We start from the raw sequence: 18291 nt of genomic DNA, 5'->3' as shown, positions 1-18291 counted from the left end.
TCAAATGTCTAAATATCTATGAAAAAGCAGTGACATTTTAATATAAATATCTAACTTTTAAAGATAATATCTGAAACTAAAACTTCATTTTTAAAGATACATTTAGATCCTTGAAAACAAACATTAATGACTGACTTTTGGATCCTGAACCATTAGGTTATTATGTTATAAAGGATTTTTTTTTTAATCAGGATATAGAAGCATATGGTTTATGAGAACCTTCTCTCTTCATATCCATTCTGTTGCAGACATATCTCCATTCTGGTTTTCTCTTTTAGGCAATTGCCCTTGTCAATAACTGTTACATGACATAATTATACTTTAGATCTGAGAACAGAAGATCACAATAGGAGATTCTCAATTAATTTTCAAAGCTAATATCCATAAACCAAAGATTAAGCTTCAGCAGATATTCATTATTGGAGCTATTTGAGCTATGTTTATTCTTGACTCTTATTCAACACCTTCTACACTTGCTTTAGCTGTATACAGGCTCCTGTTTCAAAAGATTTATAATAGCTGTACCATTGTCTATAAAACTAGTTTCTCATACTTGGCTTTTGAAAATCTGCATCTATTCTGTAAGTTCCCAGTTCTAGCTTATTCTCCATAGAAACCTCTGAAACATCTAGTCATTATTAGTATTCCATAACAGTGTAACTGTCCTTTTAAGGCTCTTTTATGACGACAAAATCTCTGATAAGGGCTCCTGGTATATCAAGCTATATCATTATCCCTTCTGCTCTAACAGTATCCCCCTACAATAAACAAAAAAACCTAGTTTTGAAAATTGTTTCAGATTGTGTAAAGTATCCATTAGACAGATAGATACAGTATGGTATATATCTACATTAGATAGTAAGAAAAGTGGTTCATTTTTTCAGATGAGGGTCTGTCCTACGGAATGATTTGTTTTTACTGATTGACTCACTGGGTGAATGAAATGCTGCTAAGGAGGGAGTTATGTCAGATCAAAATGATGAACAATAATTCAGTTATAAGTTGAAATAGAGACAGGTGTATTATCCTGCACTACTTTATTCAGAAAACAGGAGGATAGTGAACCTGTCAAGGTAAATTTATTTTTATTTCTTTTGATTTATAAATCCACACATTTTGCAGTCTTTAAGCTCAACACATTTTGTCATGTAGTAAAAGTTCATACTCTGAAGCATCCATCAGCATATGTGTCTAGGTACAAGGTAGAGATCTTTTAATTCCATAATTGCCACTGTATAAACATATACACAAATCTATAGCATCAGTCACCAGTTTCTTTGGTGTTTCCCACCAAGTGTAGGGCTATGCTGAGAGAAGTGCTGAACCAGTAAGGAAATATTTAATGCCTTTCTTATTAAATAGAATGCCTTTCATTTAATCCCAGTGTTTACTGCCAGGCTTAAGGATTGCAGCAGGAATAGCACACTATCAAAGAAAGGTAGGTAAGAGGTGTTGGAATGGAAGATTGTGTATTTGCACATCTGGAAATGTACCAGGAAAAAGAGAGACCAAAAGAGTGAGAATAAGAGGGAGAGGAGGCAGAAAAAGAGAAGATAATGGTCATTCAAAGTGCAGGAGAAGCAGTGGTTGAGGGGGGGAAAAAGCAACATATTAGCAGCATACAGCCCTGAGGAGCTCCACTGGAGAGACAGAGAGTGCAGCTTGAAGGCATTGCAGTGAAAACCATTGACTGTGGTGTCAGTTTTGATGTGGTTCTATCTCTACTGCTGCTGTGGTTGTTCGTGCTGCTCACATCTATCACTCTCACAAGCCTGAAGGAGAAGGCAAGCTTTACAGTAGCATTGGGTAGGTGTAAAAAAAACAGTCAAGAGAGCCAGTGGACTGAGAGAGGGAAGGAAATTCTTGGCTGTGAGGGTATGTCAAGCCTGTCCTTCTAGCAACCCATTGTTTAAATCACAGAGCAACAGTTTAAGCTCCTCCAAGCAGTAATGTGCTGTGCTGTGCTGTGCTGTGCTGTACTCCGCTGTGCTGTGCTGTGCAGGGAGTTACAGTTGTCTTGAGCATGCAGGCTTGTGCCAGAATTGTCAGCCTCAGTTAAAATGCATGATGTTGGATGGGAGGATTTGTGCTAGTTCTGTGAGTAAAGCTTTACACTGGAGACTTCATAGCTTTATCATAAAGATTTCTTAAGGAAGAAGTTGAAAAGGTAGTACTCAGTGACTAACTTCAGATACTGCAAGCCAAGAGAAAAGATATTCAGTGGATGTTGAACATGCTCATATCAGTCAAACAGCAGTATCTTCTTGTTTATTCTGGATTAATAATTTTCCTTTTTTTTCAAGTCATCATGGATTTTTTTTCCTTTTTCAGTGATATAATTATTATATAGGCAAAATCAACCACTATAAATGAATTCCTCATTCTATTTATCAAAGCTGTGGGACCCAAGCTATGTGTAAATGACAAAGACTAAAAAGAAGGCAAGTTAATTAAAAAGAGATGAGAATATGAATTGATTTTTTTTTTCCAAGGTTCAAATTTTTTCTTATCAACTTCTATACCCTTTCTTGATGCACTCATGTGAAAAATAATGCTACTACTTGAATCAGTCCTCCAAACTCTTTTCAAGTCTACTGTGCACTACAAACTTTAATGACAAGTACTTTGAAAAAACCACACTGTTCCACTGGATTTACTGTGAGTCTCTTAAGAGATTCTTCTGGTCAGCAAACTCACTTGAAAGCTTGACAATCTAGCCCTTTTTTTAAGTTGAAGAGGAGCTAATTTAAAATCACTGGAGAAATCGAATGTAGGAAATTAAAGCAGCAAATCAAGAGAGGAAAGGTGAACAGAATTAAATGGTCAGTGATTTAACTGGTATCATCTCCTCTGATCACAGATACTTTATGTGAACTTCAACTCCCTTCCTGCCAGTACTTCTTCAAGACTTCTAGAGGTGCAGTAGTTTCTTAATACACATATTATGAGTAAAAATAATCTTAACATATTTGTTCATAAATGCCTCCATTTGACTTCATGTTTCTATAGTGAAATAACTGTGAATATAAGCTATATGTTTAAAATGGCTTCCACGTAGTATGATCATGTGATCACCTAACAGGAATTAGACAATAACAGAACTACGACTGGGTATGTTTTTTTTCCTTTTGAAACCAGTTACCAGCCCATTTATTTAAGCCATAACCCTGGCTTCATGGTCCTGAAACTAGTTATAAACTTGCTAAATCATTTTTTACTTACACCATCCCCACCCCCCAAAAAGCAAACAAACAAACAAACAACCCTAGCAATCTTCAAAGTAGGCTTCAGAAAACCAAGGAAGAAATATCAATGGTACCTATGCCCCTTTTCATGTCATGAGCTAGTAATATGTGTGCTCACTCAAGATCATCTCTGTTGTCCCCGGATGAGGATTTCACATGACGTCTTTTGCAGCACACTGCCTCTGTCAACATGCCAAAGTTTATTCCAAGATGATCAATCTCTCTGTTCATATCTTGTCAGCCTTACTGCTGTCTTGGTGCAATGGCTCTTCGGAAGTGGGATAAGTGTCATAAATAGGGCTGGCAGTGACTGCCTCCCAAGCCTGGCAGCCTGTCAGAGGCAGCAGCACTCCCCTGGGGCTTCCCAACACTGAGTTTTCTCAGAGGGAGGGAGGAGAGGATTGAATCCAAGCCTTGCCTGAGCCACTGTACAGACCAGTCCCAGACTACTGCCACTGCAACCACGTCAATGCTAAAAATCTGCCCAAAAGTAGACTCCACTGAACTTGAAGCAGAGCATGTGAAGTTTTCCTCACTTCACCCCTCAGCTTCCAGGTCTGCTTACCCAGCCTGTAACTCACATTGCGTTAACCACTGGATGCACAGTACTGAATGACTGTCGTTAATCAGTTGATTTTTTAAATACTCCAACACCCAGTGACAACTCTGGCTCTCCAGGGTCAGCTTTCTGCATCCCGCCTGGATTATCACCCTCTTAGATCTGCCAGGGGAGCTGTTTGTGTGAGTTTCTCTTTAATATGTTTCAATATAGATGTGTCAGACTGGTAAAGCCATAATACTTGATTTGTCTAAGGCAGATAAAATGTTGTTTAAACTGGCACATGAGGGTCTTTCATGCCTATTCTCTCTGAACATATTTCAAAGGCAAAACACTTGGACTAAGCAGGAGAAATGTAGAACCATTGTAACTTTGTGAGTGACTAAAAATATCACGTCATAGGAACTTCTATTTTTTCCCCACGTCTGCTAAAAAGAGAGAAAAGCTATTGTAAATATACTGTCCTGTTTTACACAGGACTAGATCTCAACCCTGAGATATAGTAATGAACTATCAAATCACACACAGAGGTTTTCGTAAAATGCAAACCAATGACTCTCAAACGTATTTTAGGTCTTTGTTTTTGCTTTTGGGTGTGGGTTTTTTCTGCCTTTGCCTGCTGACTCCCATGTAAAAGACAACCTTAAATTTTATCTTCTTTGCAGAAAACAGTGATCTCTTAATTTTCAAATAATTTAACTGGAACACAGGTATTCATACAGTTTTTGTACTTGACTTTTTCAACATCTCAGCCCTTCGATAGGCACATGAAAAGACCTCCATGATGGTATCATGACCTACTCCCATTTAACAGACTCAGTGAAATCCTGCCCCACTGAACTCAAACACATTTTAAGGTAGATTGCTGTGGCATTGGACTCCTTACCTATTTCCAGGAACAGCCTAGAGAAATCTAGCAACATACACTACACTTTGAATCTAATGGATGAATAGTAGTTGAGGACAAATTCAATGTCTCTGGCTTCCTGCTTGCTGCTGCAACTCTATTTATTAATTCTACAGTATGTATTTTATAGGCACCATGCAATGCCAGCTGAAGGTTACAACAGTAAAGCAGGAAAAAAGATGAGGACTACAAAGACACTGGCAGTTTATTTTAATTCAGCTAAAAAAAGTGACTTCTGCTTTTATCATTCTTTGTATTTGGCAAAGGTTAGAGTTTATCTGTTTCAGAGGCTGCCAAAATGCTGAGTAGATCCTGCCATTGTCTCAGTGAACACTGAATTGCATATTAATTGAAGATCTAAGGCTCTACATCAAACAATAGAAGAGTAACCAAACATTGCAGACCTGGGAGAGGAATGCCTCTAGAGCTAGATGGGAATGTTTGATTCAACAAGGCCCTTTAAATGTTTCCTTCAGAAACATTGTTAAATCCTTTGAAACTTTGACAGTGTTCTGCTACTAGCTGCAGTTAAAAATTATTTTCTGGATGCAGTCTAACCTGCTCACCTTATGGTCATATCCAAATGATCAGCGTCAGGAATAGCCCCAGCATCCCAGCTCACAAGGCTGCTTGAGATGACACGTGTCACAGAGATTAAACACCTTACCTCCTGCAAGGCCTATTGATCACGCACACAAGTGTGTTCTGACTGCTCCCTAATTAAAGGAGAAATAAAATTATTCCATGAGAAAAGCTGCTTATCTCATCTTTCTAGGAGGTGTATGGGTGTTGCAAGGACAGAAATCAGCTGCCAAAGGAGGAGACCTAAACCAGCAAAGTGACATTTGTACACTCCTTGAATAAATAGATGAATTCAGTCACAGTGTAATGCATTAATAATTTCTATCAGACACAGACAAGAAGACATCTCCTGGATGTCATATATTATATGCATACACATAAAATAAAAAGAGGCAGAGAGAACTGAGCATTTATTCAATATGAGACACCAATTATATAATGCACATGACTAGAAGGGGAAACAAGGAATAATGCCTAATAATTCAATGGATTCAAATCCATATAAAAACAAGTCTTATAATGATTCCAACATATTTGAGCTGTAGAAATTAATCTAAACTCTATGTCTGAATAGGTTTATTCTTTTATGGAAATTTGCATTGGATCCAGCTTTGCTGTTCAGTCCTTCTTTTATACTGCTCCTGATCTAAAACACAGAATTCCAGAATTTTTAAGCTTTCTCATTTATGTATAACCCCTCTCAAGTGTGACTTGTTTGTTCAAGAAAACTCTGTGACTTAAATGCCTGAATAAACTATACAGAGATAACTGGCAATACTCAGTATCACTGTGTCTAAAGTCCCTTGCTTTAGAAGTAGAGTCACAAATACAGGTTACAGTGTGGATATGGTATCTTAATTGCATGCTAGCTACCAACATCCCTTTCTGGATCTGACTCCACCTAACCGCCCTCTGTATACTCTGTGCCAATCACATAGGATATTTTGCTGAGCAAATCCTTACACATAATTTTTCTCATTATACTTGCAATGTAAAAGGTAAATAGTGCATAGATATAGATTTGCAAGTATAAGTGATTAATGATAACACCTGCAATTTTAATGAACATTCTTTTAACAGAGAATGGATGATAATCTTCAGCAAGCAATAGCATAATTTTAGGTCCAAAAGTCTAGGAATCAGACATTCAAGTGCTAAGTATCTGCCATAATTTTAGACTCTCAATGCTGTAAACTGCAGCCAGGAAAATTTGCATCCCAAGACTGGATATCATCCAGAAAAGATCTTCAGGGTCCAACAACTTCTTACAGACTTCCCATAGCAACTTCCATCTCTACCTCATCCATACAGCTGACTCTTTCCTTCTGCTCAAACTTTGGGGATCCACTCATAGATACTTTCAGTAAATACATGGGGCAACTAATCCTTAAGATTTCAAAAAAGGATTGGTGAACTAAAAGATTTAAGGCTCTGTGTCCATATTTATTACACATACTGTAAGTAACAGAGGTTTCTGGAATTTCTTTTATTTCTTTTCTTGTGTCTGTTATAGAGAGTTTGTCCTACAGCTACTGGAGCCAAAACAAAGAGTTCATAGTTGACAAGTCATTTATTACCAAGTGCCTCCTCTAAATAGTTAAACACCCATAAAACCTGTGATTCTGAGACATAGCAATAAAAATGAGGAAAAAACCAAAACCCAAAACAAACAAACAAAAAACAACAAAAACCCACACAAAACCAAACCAAAACAAACAAAAACCTCTAAACACCAAAAAAAATCAACCAAAAACAAACAAACAAACAAACAAAAAAACAGCAGGGAGATAAGGGAGATAAATTCAATGAGTTAAGATCCGTTCTGCATAAAAAACTCTACACCTTGCTGCTATCACTATAGCAAAATTATTTGACTGATGTCTATATCTCATTGAATTCTTTCAAATGCTGGTTTACTTCATAATTAATATCTAGAGACACTAGCATTTGACAGGTTATATGTCCTAAATAAATCATATTTTGTGCTGGTGTTGAAATGTTCAGTTCCATAAACAAGGAAGTGAGTGTAACAGCATCACTCCTCAATGAAAAAAGTTATAACGTAAAACTTGACTTCTAAGATAGAAGATACTATTTGTGAGTTACCCAAGTGTTCAGAGGTGAATAACCATCCCCACACTGATTCAAGGTCTGACAATAAAAGAGTCCTTCCCAGGCAGTTCTTCCAAGGCAAATTACAACTTCAAAAGAAAGAGTAGATCCATTCACAAAATAGTTACCAACAAGAGCTGTCAGATGGAAGAAAACATAGCAAGCAAGAAGCATGGCAAAATGGGAAGTACTTTTTTTTCACAGGGTGATATGTACACTGCAAAGTCAATTGGAACATATACTAAAATCTCTTACAAAGTTTCACCTTTGTATTGCCACACACAATGCAAATAAGGAATAGACTGTATTTAATCCCCACTATTTTTTTATTCCCTCATTCACCACTACAATCATTCAGTCTTAGTATTCCTGTCACATAATTTGAAGTCAATTAGTAGTGTACTGGAACCTTCTCTTCAACTCATCCAAAAAAGTGAATTGTTTAGCCAGTTTGGGGACAATGGATACATAGAAGTCCTACTTGCACACATCTGCATCCAATATGTTACCTCTTTTTCAGAAATTGTTGTCTTTTTCCTGTTGATTTGCTTGCAAAACACGTTAAAAGTGCCTCCCAATTTTGTGTACAGCCACATAGTGCAGATGGGACTTTTCAAAGAGGTGGTCACCCCTGACTTAATTACCTGTGCAGTTATACAAGCTAAGCTAATAAGGCTAATTGAGTTTCCCATGTCTCACAGTAAACTCATCTGTAGAAGGCATCAGTTTACTGATCTAAATAGCTGGTGAATTTTGCCTGTCTTCTAACAAGTGGAGGACAGAGAAAATACAACAGTCACAGATATTTAAAAGTCCTCATTTACTGTCATTTCCACACAGTACTTTTTTCAACGCTTCCCTACCCAACCTGATGAATTGAACACAGGGCATTTCCTACAAAATGTGGTCATATTACTGTATTTTAGGTTTGTAACAGGAGCCACTTATCTGGCACCATAGAGCATACTTTTTTCCCATCCTAAATCCAGAAGGCTGGGAAGTTGAGTTTATCAGTTCAAAATTAGAAGTGGATATACAGGACTTGCCCAGCATTTTCTTGCAGCCACATATGCTGCACTGGAATACCCAGCTTGCTTGTTTCATTGTATTTCCTCCCAAAGAGGAGCTCTAAAGAGACATTTCTTTGGCTGCTAAATGTCCTGTATTCTCTCTCTTCACTAATCATGCATACTGTGCAATGTGGAGTTTGAACTGCTAAGCGTATTGTGATTCAGTTTCTTATGTGAAAAAAACGCAGGACTGTTGCACTTCACATCAAAATCAGAGAGTTTGTAACTACTGGGACTTTTAATGATTGATGAGAGCTTTGGTATAGTTTTGTTTGGAAAAGAGGGCTTTGAACCGGTGGATGAAATACCAAGAGGAGAGACTTACATAATGGGCCCATCTCCCCTAATCTCCTCACTAAAGAATACACAAGGAAGAAAAACAAGGAGTCCCTTGTAACCCTTGCAGTGACGAGTGCCTCATTTAATGTATTCAGTTACTTATTAGTAGGCCAATATAAATCTAGCACAACAGTGTGCAAAGTCAGCAGGGGGTCTGAATCCTGATGTTATTTTTCCCACCACTGAATAAATGATCCCAACCACCAGCTTCAGAAGCTCATCCTCATTAGTATGTATGAAATGAGTGGAATAAGCACTGAGAGATTTATATTGTTCTGTAATCAATTTAATTAATAAGAGACAGTGCTGATTTCTGGGAGAAAGAGGCAGTGTCCACAGATTCCTGCACACCTTTCATTGTTATTAGTGATAGAAATCTATCACAGCATGGCAACCTTAAAAAGTGCACTCATCATTTTCTAATCCTACTGACATTCATTAACCAGACATCTTAGCAACATGCATTTTGTAATCTGCCACCATCACTAAGGTCACTGTAGAGTTTTCACTATAGCTCCCTACTTGCAAGGGTTTGTAACTCTGCTGGAAAGTTTAAGGATAACCAAGGAGTACTTTTGCAGTAGTCTTGCCAACTTTTAAATTCTGGACAAGCCAAATAAAAAAGAACAACAGAAATGCCATTTAAAAACAAAACAAAACAAAATTTTAACCCCTCCTCCCCCCCAAAAAACCACAAAAATCCAAACAAAAGAAAACAACCAAACAAACAAAAACCTACAAAAAAAAAAAAAAACCCAACAAAAAAAGAAACCAAAACAAAACCAAAACAAAAACAAAAAACAATCAACCAACCAACCAAAACCTTCACATCTATCTGTTGGTGCCTGAGAACATAGTATGATTTAAGTCACTGTGAAATCAGTTCTCAAGAGGCAGGAATGATATATTCATTTCATTAGCATGACTTAGACTGTGGGGAAAGGTGGTTTGTGTATGTCTTATCTAACATACAAAAACACTACACCAAATTCTGTATTTGAAATTGAAAATCACTGTCTCACTACACTGAGGTCAGCTACAGTTTTGCAATTGATTTGAGTAAGACCAAGATTGAACCAGACTTTACAGTCTGAGGGGAGAGGGTATTTTATTTCACATTTTTGATCTTCCTAATTTTCTGTTTTCACATATTTAAGAGGCATGTTTACAAACTGGTTAATGTTACAGATTTTGCATCTTGGGTGATGATCTGGTCCCATGAAAATCCATGACAAAACTCCCAAAGACTTCTCCAAGTCCACTTCTTTTCCCCAAGCAACTTAGTCCATATCAAACATAGCACATTTATAAATCTACTTTGATTTTTATTTAACTGAACATCCAAATTAGAGATTTCAATTGAACACAGGCCCCACTAAAAATTTAATACTCCAACATCAAGCCCTATTTGTGTCTTTGACGGAGTGTGTAAGTAGATATTAAAATGCACATATGTTTTCTGCTGATTTTCTGTGAACATCGATTCCACACAGGGTTGAAAGTACAATCCAAAAAACATCCACAGGAAGTCCTTGCCAAAAGTGAGAAACAATGTTGTCTCCAGGACAGACCAAATAAAGAGACCAAGAGTATTGCTATAAATGATACCCTGGCCAATAATATGTTAATTTGTTTTTCAGCTAGTGGGAGTTTCATCACTGATGGCACAAAACCGAGGATGCCTGTGGTTTATTGCATGCAAGCTGATGTTTTCCTCCATGTTCCTTTTTCTTTAGGCATAGTCTTGCCACTTCTCCACCTACAAGGTATTCTTCTTTATCTGCTAAACGTCCACATATACACTGTTAAGTACACTCTAACAGACTATGGTTGGTATGATGGTTTATGGAAAGGACAATGGTTTGAGCCAGGAATCAAATATGCATCTCCAAACAGTGGAAACACTCTTTTCATCGTGAGTTAAACTGACTTAGCAGTCAGTTTCTTCATGGTCTCTTGTCCTTTATGTTGGATCAGTGACTAATGTTCCAAATGGCTTTCGCTCACTTCCTCTCAATCTTGTTGCATGAATATCAAGCACAGCAGAGTGACTGAAACTCACTAAGGCAGGACTGGAATGTCTAGGCTGTGATTTACCTGAGAGAAGCACAGTGGGGAGCAGCAGCTAGGTAATGATTGCCAGGAATGAGCAAACACAGGAAATCTCTGCTTCCCTTCCCTCATTCCTTGGTAATAGTGCAGACTTCATTAGCAAATGCTTTTCAGCTCTAATAATCACCAGGAAACTCCAGATTACAACCAGACTGGAGGGAGGGAGGAAGGGAGAGGCTGTACCTGGCAGTAATGCTGTACTCATCATCATTCCCAGACGGGCCAGAAGCTATCACCTCTGCATACAGTAAGAAATACCTAACTCCTCAGTTACCTTCAGTGAAGCCTCTTGTGGAGTAAAACCCTTTTAAATACAAATACCATTGGCAGAGTACAGGTCTGGAAAAACCTAGACTACTGAATATAAGTGTCCAGAATTCTTATTATTACTTTTCCTGGCTCAATGCAATACAGAGAAAAGCCAAAAGAGAGCCCTTTCTACACCAGTTACATGAACTAGAGCTAGAAACACCATTTGATCAGTTTTCCTCTTGGGAAAAATGATTACAGCCAAGTAGACAAAGGAAAATATCCATTTCAGCTTTTTTGCTGAGTGATATCTTTGCTAGACTGAGCATTCTCAGAAATCACTGAAAAGACCCCATCAACTACCCCCTCTAACCCATAAAAACCACACTGTGCTACAAACTAACACCTTATCCCATATTTTCCATTGGAAAGGAATAAATTTCTGCTCTTCCCTGTGAGACACTGGGGACATTAACTGAACCTTGGTGAGGGAAGGTGCAGAAGGAGAATGTGAGAGATGTTTCCCTTCACTTGGTTTTGCCTTGCTCACAGGTGTGAGCCAAGAGGAGCCAAACTCCATCTATCCCACACAGGATACATGACTGCTTGTCACCTTGGTGCCTTTCTAGACTGACTCACCATTCAACCCATGTGTCCTAGAGCACTGTCGTTTCCTGGCTATCCTGTGTCACTTTTTCCACACGGAATTGGGTCCAAATAAGTTCTGTTGGGAGGTAATTGACACTGATGAAAATTGCTGTGCCAAAATCAGGACACACACTTTTCTTCCCAAATACTTTGTCATGTCTTTCAACACATTTTCAGTCACTCTTCTGTATCCTAGCAGGCCGTAATGTGTTTGACATTAATTTCTCCATTAGTATTTAAAAATATTCATATTATTTAAAAGCTAGTGTAAAGCTAGAACAACTCAGTCTCTCATTTCTTGAATATTTCAACTCAGTAACCTCACAAGATCGAAGGATAAAACCTGACTAAAAGATCATTTCCTGTCAGCTGTTCAATGGTCAAGGTTTAACCAATCCCATTTTTCCTACATTGCTTTATTATATCTTGCTAATCTTTTGCTGCACATAGGGATTATTTGCTTTCCTCTCTCCTTGTTTCTCTTCCTTCCTTTTTCTTTCCTCCCATCACTTCTCTTTAGTTTCCCTACTTCTTGCCCACTGCAGACTCTGCTTCATAAGTTTTCTCAGCTGGAGCCTTCTTCTAGTCTCTTCCATTTTGTCCTGGCTCCTCTTTTCCCCTCTGTTCTTCACACTTCTCCTTTTAGTTTGTCAGTTGTATATCCTTTTTCCTACCCATTGCCATCAATTTGAGGGTTAAAAAAAAAAAAAAAGTCAGCTGGATGAGGTTTAATGTTATGAATTAAAGTGTGTGTGTTGGGGAGGAGGATGGAATAAAGCCTCTTTATTTCAGATACTGAAACCATTAAAGGTTTCTCTTTGGTAATATTGTATTGCCTGGCAATTCCACGTACTGAATGTTCCTAAGGGCTCAGTTCAGCTGAAGGGACACTGAAAGCAATGATTTTGACTCAATAAACTAACCATTTCTTACTATTTAAAATTGGCTTTGCTCTCAGTTTGATGCTGTAATTGTATTTAAAACATTTTTATTATAATATTTACTTTTTTCAGTGCTGTCTTTTCAATTACAGTAAGTTTACACTCAGTTACCCCATCTAGATCTGAAATGTTCATTGCTTTTTTGGAGAGCCACTGCAATGGTTCACTTTGGACCATATTTATCCTCTGCAAGAGCATAGGCAAAGCCAAAATAAATGTCTTTCCTCACTGTTCTCCTTAAGCTCTTGATCAAGCCTGATTTTAGGGAGTCCTGATGAGAACAGAGGATTTACCCCAAGAAAACTCTATTAATTTAACTTAACTTTCCAATCAAAATATATTTTGCAAGTTTTCAAAGAGTCTCCACTTCTTCACTTGCTGTCCAACCAACTCAATACTTAGTGTCAAACCTTAATCATATAATGAGAAACAACAGCTGAAACATTTTATTCTGTTCAGTTCCTCACTGTACTAAAAAAGGATGCAACACCTAAGCACAATGTTGGAATCGCTGGGTGTGTGGATCTTCTGAAATAGTGAACTAAAAATGTAGAGCACAATACTTGAAACTAAATCACCATGAAGTATCTGAGGAGCATGCTGTCTTCTCTCATAGTAAAATCGAGGGGAAATAAAATTTGAAAAGTCTCTTCAGATGCTCTCTCTATAGTTTCTGATTAATTTTCCTCTCAGAGACTCTAACTAGAAGAGACTAATGTGAGATCATCAACATCCACTGTGTGAAAAAATTAAGTTTCCCTTTATGGAAAATCCAATAGAGTTTAATAGCAAATAATTTTTCTAGTGACTTAGGTTTAAGTGCCTATGGAATACAACAGATCAGTTATATTCCTGTTGTGGAGCTCTTCAGTCTAGTTAAAAAGCACTGTAAGATCCCTTCCTCGTGAAATTTTACAAAACAGAACATCAGCAGGTGAAATCAATACAGATGCACCAACATTAATAACATTATGTTAATTTACACCACAGGAGGATTTGGCCCACGTGTGTTTAGAGTAATTTGATAATGAATCATTGCAAATTTCTGTTGGCTTTAACAACTGTTAAATTCTACATCACTTACCCATATTGATCTTACATGCTATGTTGTTTTCCTTTTTTTTTTTTAAAGGGGAACCACTCCCTTCACCATATGGTCCAGCCACTATCCACAGTATTCTTTGCTCATTTCACCATCATGTAACACTCTGCTCTTCTGGGAATTAGATGACACAGTGACATGTGAATGTTGCTCACAACGCAACATGAATTTCTGCTGATTTTTCTGGCACAGTACAGCAGGGGCTGACCAGCGTAGCCTCCTGCATAAAACATCTGCTCTGCAGCCTTCCTTGTCTTCCAAAATCCTCCATAGTTGTAGAGACCAACCTGCACAGAATTGGCAGAGAAACACTCTGGGTTCCCAGCAGAGGCAAATCCTTCAGCGAAGGATTTCCAGTGAGCATTTCAAATTATTTTGCTGACCTTTCAAAACATTGGGTGGTCCTTGTTAAGCATGTCATGTCAGCCTACAGTCATCTGCGTATCCGTTTGGAAGATGTCTGAACAAAGTGATTGGGAAAAGCAAATCCTAAAAATGTGGCATTTTTAGTAAGGTCCTCAGTTACAGAAAGAATTTTGCAGGGATTCAACAGTAAAAATCACATCCATGGAGGAAACTCATTGTTCTTAATCTAATCTCATTTTACATGTTCAGAAAGACCTGTAAAATGTCTAGTAGTGCTCACACTTTCAAACTATGAATCTCACTGCAGGAGTCAATTTGGCAAAAGACCAGTTGCCCTTTTACTTTGGGAGGTTGAGAATTGTGTGTGTGTTAGTTTTTATAAGTCCTCTTTACTTTAGCTGCACTATGCCCAAGAACAGCTTCTGGCTGAAGAAAAATCTGCCCACTCTCAACCACATTTTCAGAGTACAGCTAAGTTTGGTGAATTCCCCTGAAGTGATTAAAAGAAAGATCTTATTTTTCGCTGTGTAGGAGTAATTACTTTGCCAGACATTCAATAATCTTGTCTTGACAAAAATCATATTTGCAGTTTGATGTGATTTCACTATTGCTGTAAGATAAAAGAAGTCAACACTTCTTTTATATAAGATGTGCCTGCATTCGACATTTTGTTTTTATTTGTGGTGAGATATATCTCCACAGGTAAATATATTCTGATGCCAGAATAGGAGAGATAAAAAAGGAGTACAAGCCCTTCTTAGATTACAGGCTTCAAGTGCCTCATGGACATCAAAACTATCTGATACCTTTCGTGGGGCAAAACCCGCTTGTGTTTCTCAGATAGCTGTCAAAATCCTCAGCTCTACCACTTCTGTTTTGTTTCTTGACAATGTAAAACTCTGCTGCACTTTGAACTTTTGAAATAGGGGCAAGAACAAGCTGAATGGAATGTTACACATATTATTCCCATGCAGGAAGATAATGAACGGGGGTGAGCTCAATGAAGTACCATTGCAACCCTGTATCCCAGCTCCTCAGAGCTATATCTAAGGGGATGCTGCTCATACTGTCACATGACTCTGGGAAGTTGGTAGAGCAGAAAATATAGATTAATACAATGTGGGGCTCAGCATGGCAATTAGCTTCGAATTTTGAACATCCCAATTGAATATGGCAGTTGCTGCCAGCGAAAGAGACCCAAATCCCTTCCTCAATATAAACCAGGTGTCCCACAAACTTTAAGTCAACATATTTCATATATGATGGGGAAGGAAGGGTAGAGGTAACATTTTCTTATGAACTCAAGTCAAATCTTTGGTAGAGATCTACTCTGCAAACAGGTTGGAATGAGTTGGAGAAGTTCTCTATAGCTTGTGTGCATTGTTCAGATAAGGCTTTTAAAATGCACAGCTCCATGGAGACCTCACCAAGAATTTGTGACTGCAAAACCCACTGCACTCTACTGCTGCAGCTGCCAAAAAGCAGCCAGTGAAAAAATATGTCTTTTCCCATCAATAAGGGTAATAATTCCCTTCCCCAAGCCCATGTGAGTAGCCCACAGTTAACTAGTCTAGGCAAAACAAATAAGGTTGTGTCTCTGTTTTCAGAAAATCTGACAGCATGGAGAATTGAGATTGACATTAAAGTTCCAGGAAAAGAGCCTAAAAAACTTGGTGGGAGAGAAAAGTTGAGGAGAATAGTTTATTGGATTGGGTACCAAGTGAGAAAGGGAACAGGGAGTCAGGTAAAACAAAAGACAGTGGGTTTTTAAGCAATGAAGACAAGTCTGATTTTGTAAATCAGTTCTAGTAAGTTAAGAGCAGAAGGAGCAGCAACAAAGGACAGAAGAGCTGGCTGTCATTTTGGCAGAGGGTTATATGAAAAAGGGCTACAATGTGTGATTTAAGTGAAGAAGTTAGGGAGTGTAGGCTTGGAAATTAAAGACAGAGAAAGAAAATGGATGAATAGAAAACACTTTTGTAAAAGAACCTGAACATGAAACTTCTACTAACTAATGCCTTAGCTAGTACCAGTGTCTGGAAAATAGGATTTTTTTTAGTGCTGCTTCTTACAGAACTTTATTCTATAAAAATCTGGTCTGTATTTTTCAAAACCCTATTTATAGGAGGGGAAAGTATTCTCTGTCAGAGAGCCTTTTTTTGATTACTGAAAAAATGTAAGTGTAAAATAAACCATTCAGTATTGCGGAAATATTCATGAAGTCTGAAGCACACAGTAAAGACCAAACCTAGATCTGCTTACAGTTCAAACCCACAACAAAGTCAGTGGCAGTTTTGAACACCTCAAAACGTATGCAGTGATTGAACGTAACAGAATGACAGGATGTCAGTATTTGCCATTGTCAAATGGGTATTTTCCACAAATCCTGACTATGTTCAGTCTCTGTTCTCATTTCCTGCAGAGGGAGAAGTATCCTGATATGATCTAGAGCCTCTTTGTGGAAATGGGGTTAGGAGTCTTTGCAAATCAAGGTACATTCATCTAGTTTACGCCCCTGACACACGTTTGGGTACTCAGAAATTATTTGTACCACTTGTGTTTCTCTAATTGCTTTCAGGACTAGGGTAAGTTTGTTTCTCTAAAATTTATCTGTCCCCAGCAATTACTCTGTTTTAGATTTACAGGGGCAGAAAGAAAGAAAATACATATTAAGTCTCAGTTCCTTTGGTGAAAAAATTACACTAAGTATACATTCAGTTTAAACTGTCAGAAAGGAAAGAAGAAACTTTTCCTTGATACAGATGAATGTTTTCCCTTGTAATCTAACAACTAGAAATTGAATGGATATGTGGTTAATTTTAGAACCCAAATCAAGTACAGAACCAAAACCAATGTGTCAGAGTCCTTTCATGATCTGAAAATAAAAGGAAGAAAAAGCAACTGTGATAAAAAGTAGTTATTCTAATTTTAATGCCACACTTCGTGACCTGACAGCAAATCCCTTAGTTGCATTCTGTTCTTTCACTTATCTGGTTGGTGAAAAAAAGAAATATAAATCATGTTGAAGTAATTCCACATGTAAATGAATCCCCTGGAAATCAGATACCTTCGCGCTGAAGTAACTAAAGGCTCTCCTTGCAGCCTTAACTCCAGCGAGATCTACAGGGTGGAAATTACTGCTAAAACTCTTGAGGAATCGCATGCCGCCGTCAAGGAAACGAGCACGCGGGTTTTGCAGCTCGAAGACTTTGGGCTATTTTGTAGGGTTTATAGTGGAGCCCGCTCCCGCAGCTTGTCCGCTCCAGCCCCGATGCTCTAAGAGGTCAGCGGCGCGCGGGAGCAGGGGGAAGAACCACAGGACGGACCCACGGGCGGGCGAGACGAACCCCTCGAGCAGCGGCTGAGCTTGCCTGGCCCCGGACAGGTTTGCGGGCCCCGCATAGGTTCTGCACCTCCCGCTCCCGCTGCCGCCGTCCTGGCACCGCGCCGGGGCAGAGGGCGGCTCGGCCGCCGTGTGCGGCGGGAGGGAGCGGTGCCGGCACATCCCCAGGGCTGGTCCCGGGATTACTGCCGGCGGCGGCGGCGGGGGGCCTCGGGCGGGGACGGGGAGAGGGTGGATTAATGTATTAGCGCCGCTTGCTCCTGCTCCCGGCTGGATCGGCTCCGAGACAGGGATTAGCGCAGCCAGCGACCACCGCGGCGGGACTGGGGCGGAGGGGAGGGGGAAAGGCGACAAGCGGACGGCCAGCTGCGGCCCCGGGCCCGCTTCCCCCGGGGACGCGGGGGATGCGCCGGGGAGCACGGCCCGGTTCCGTGCGCGGGGCTGCGCTGCCGCCCCAGGCACCGCAGCAGCCCCTGCTGCCGCGCCCCCGTCCCCCGAGGGCCTGCGGACGGCCGCCCTCTGCCCCCCACCGCGCTCCTAAGGCGCCCCTCGCCGACTCTCCGCGCCCCGCCGGCGTGCAGCGACTGTGATGGCTGGAGGCGGCGGCATCTGCGATGGGGCGGGCGAGGGCCGAGCGCGGCGGGTCCCCGGCGCAGGCACCTGCTCGGCACAAGCCCCGTGCCGCCCGGCACCGGCCCCGAGGTGTCGCTGGCAGC

General features: G+C 39.6%; 1 protein-coding gene across 4 annotated transcripts in view; it reads left to right on the top strand.

Moving 5' to 3' along the window:
* The first annotated feature begins 1640 nt into the window (after positions 1-1640).
* SEMA6A (semaphorin 6A) overlaps positions 1641-18291 on the top strand; it is a 134807-nt gene continuing 118156 nt past the window's right edge. For all 4 annotated transcript variants that reach the window (XM_027652479.1, XM_027652477.1, XM_027652478.1 and 1 more), the window contains exons 1-2: positions 1641-1655; positions 13696-13698. The gene's annotated coding sequence lies outside the window, so the exon portion shown is untranslated. The remainder of the gene's footprint in view (positions 1656-13695; positions 13699-18291) is intronic.

This window comes from Corapipo altera, unplaced genomic scaffold (assembly GCF_003945725.1).
Source record: "Corapipo altera isolate COAL_440 unplaced genomic scaffold, ASM394572v1 61286, whole genome shotgun sequence".
Classification (NCBI taxonomy): Eukaryota; Metazoa; Chordata; class Aves; order Passeriformes; family Pipridae; genus Corapipo; species Corapipo altera.
The sequence above is the reverse complement of the archived record's forward strand: the minus strand, read 5'-3'. Positions and strand labels throughout refer to the sequence as shown.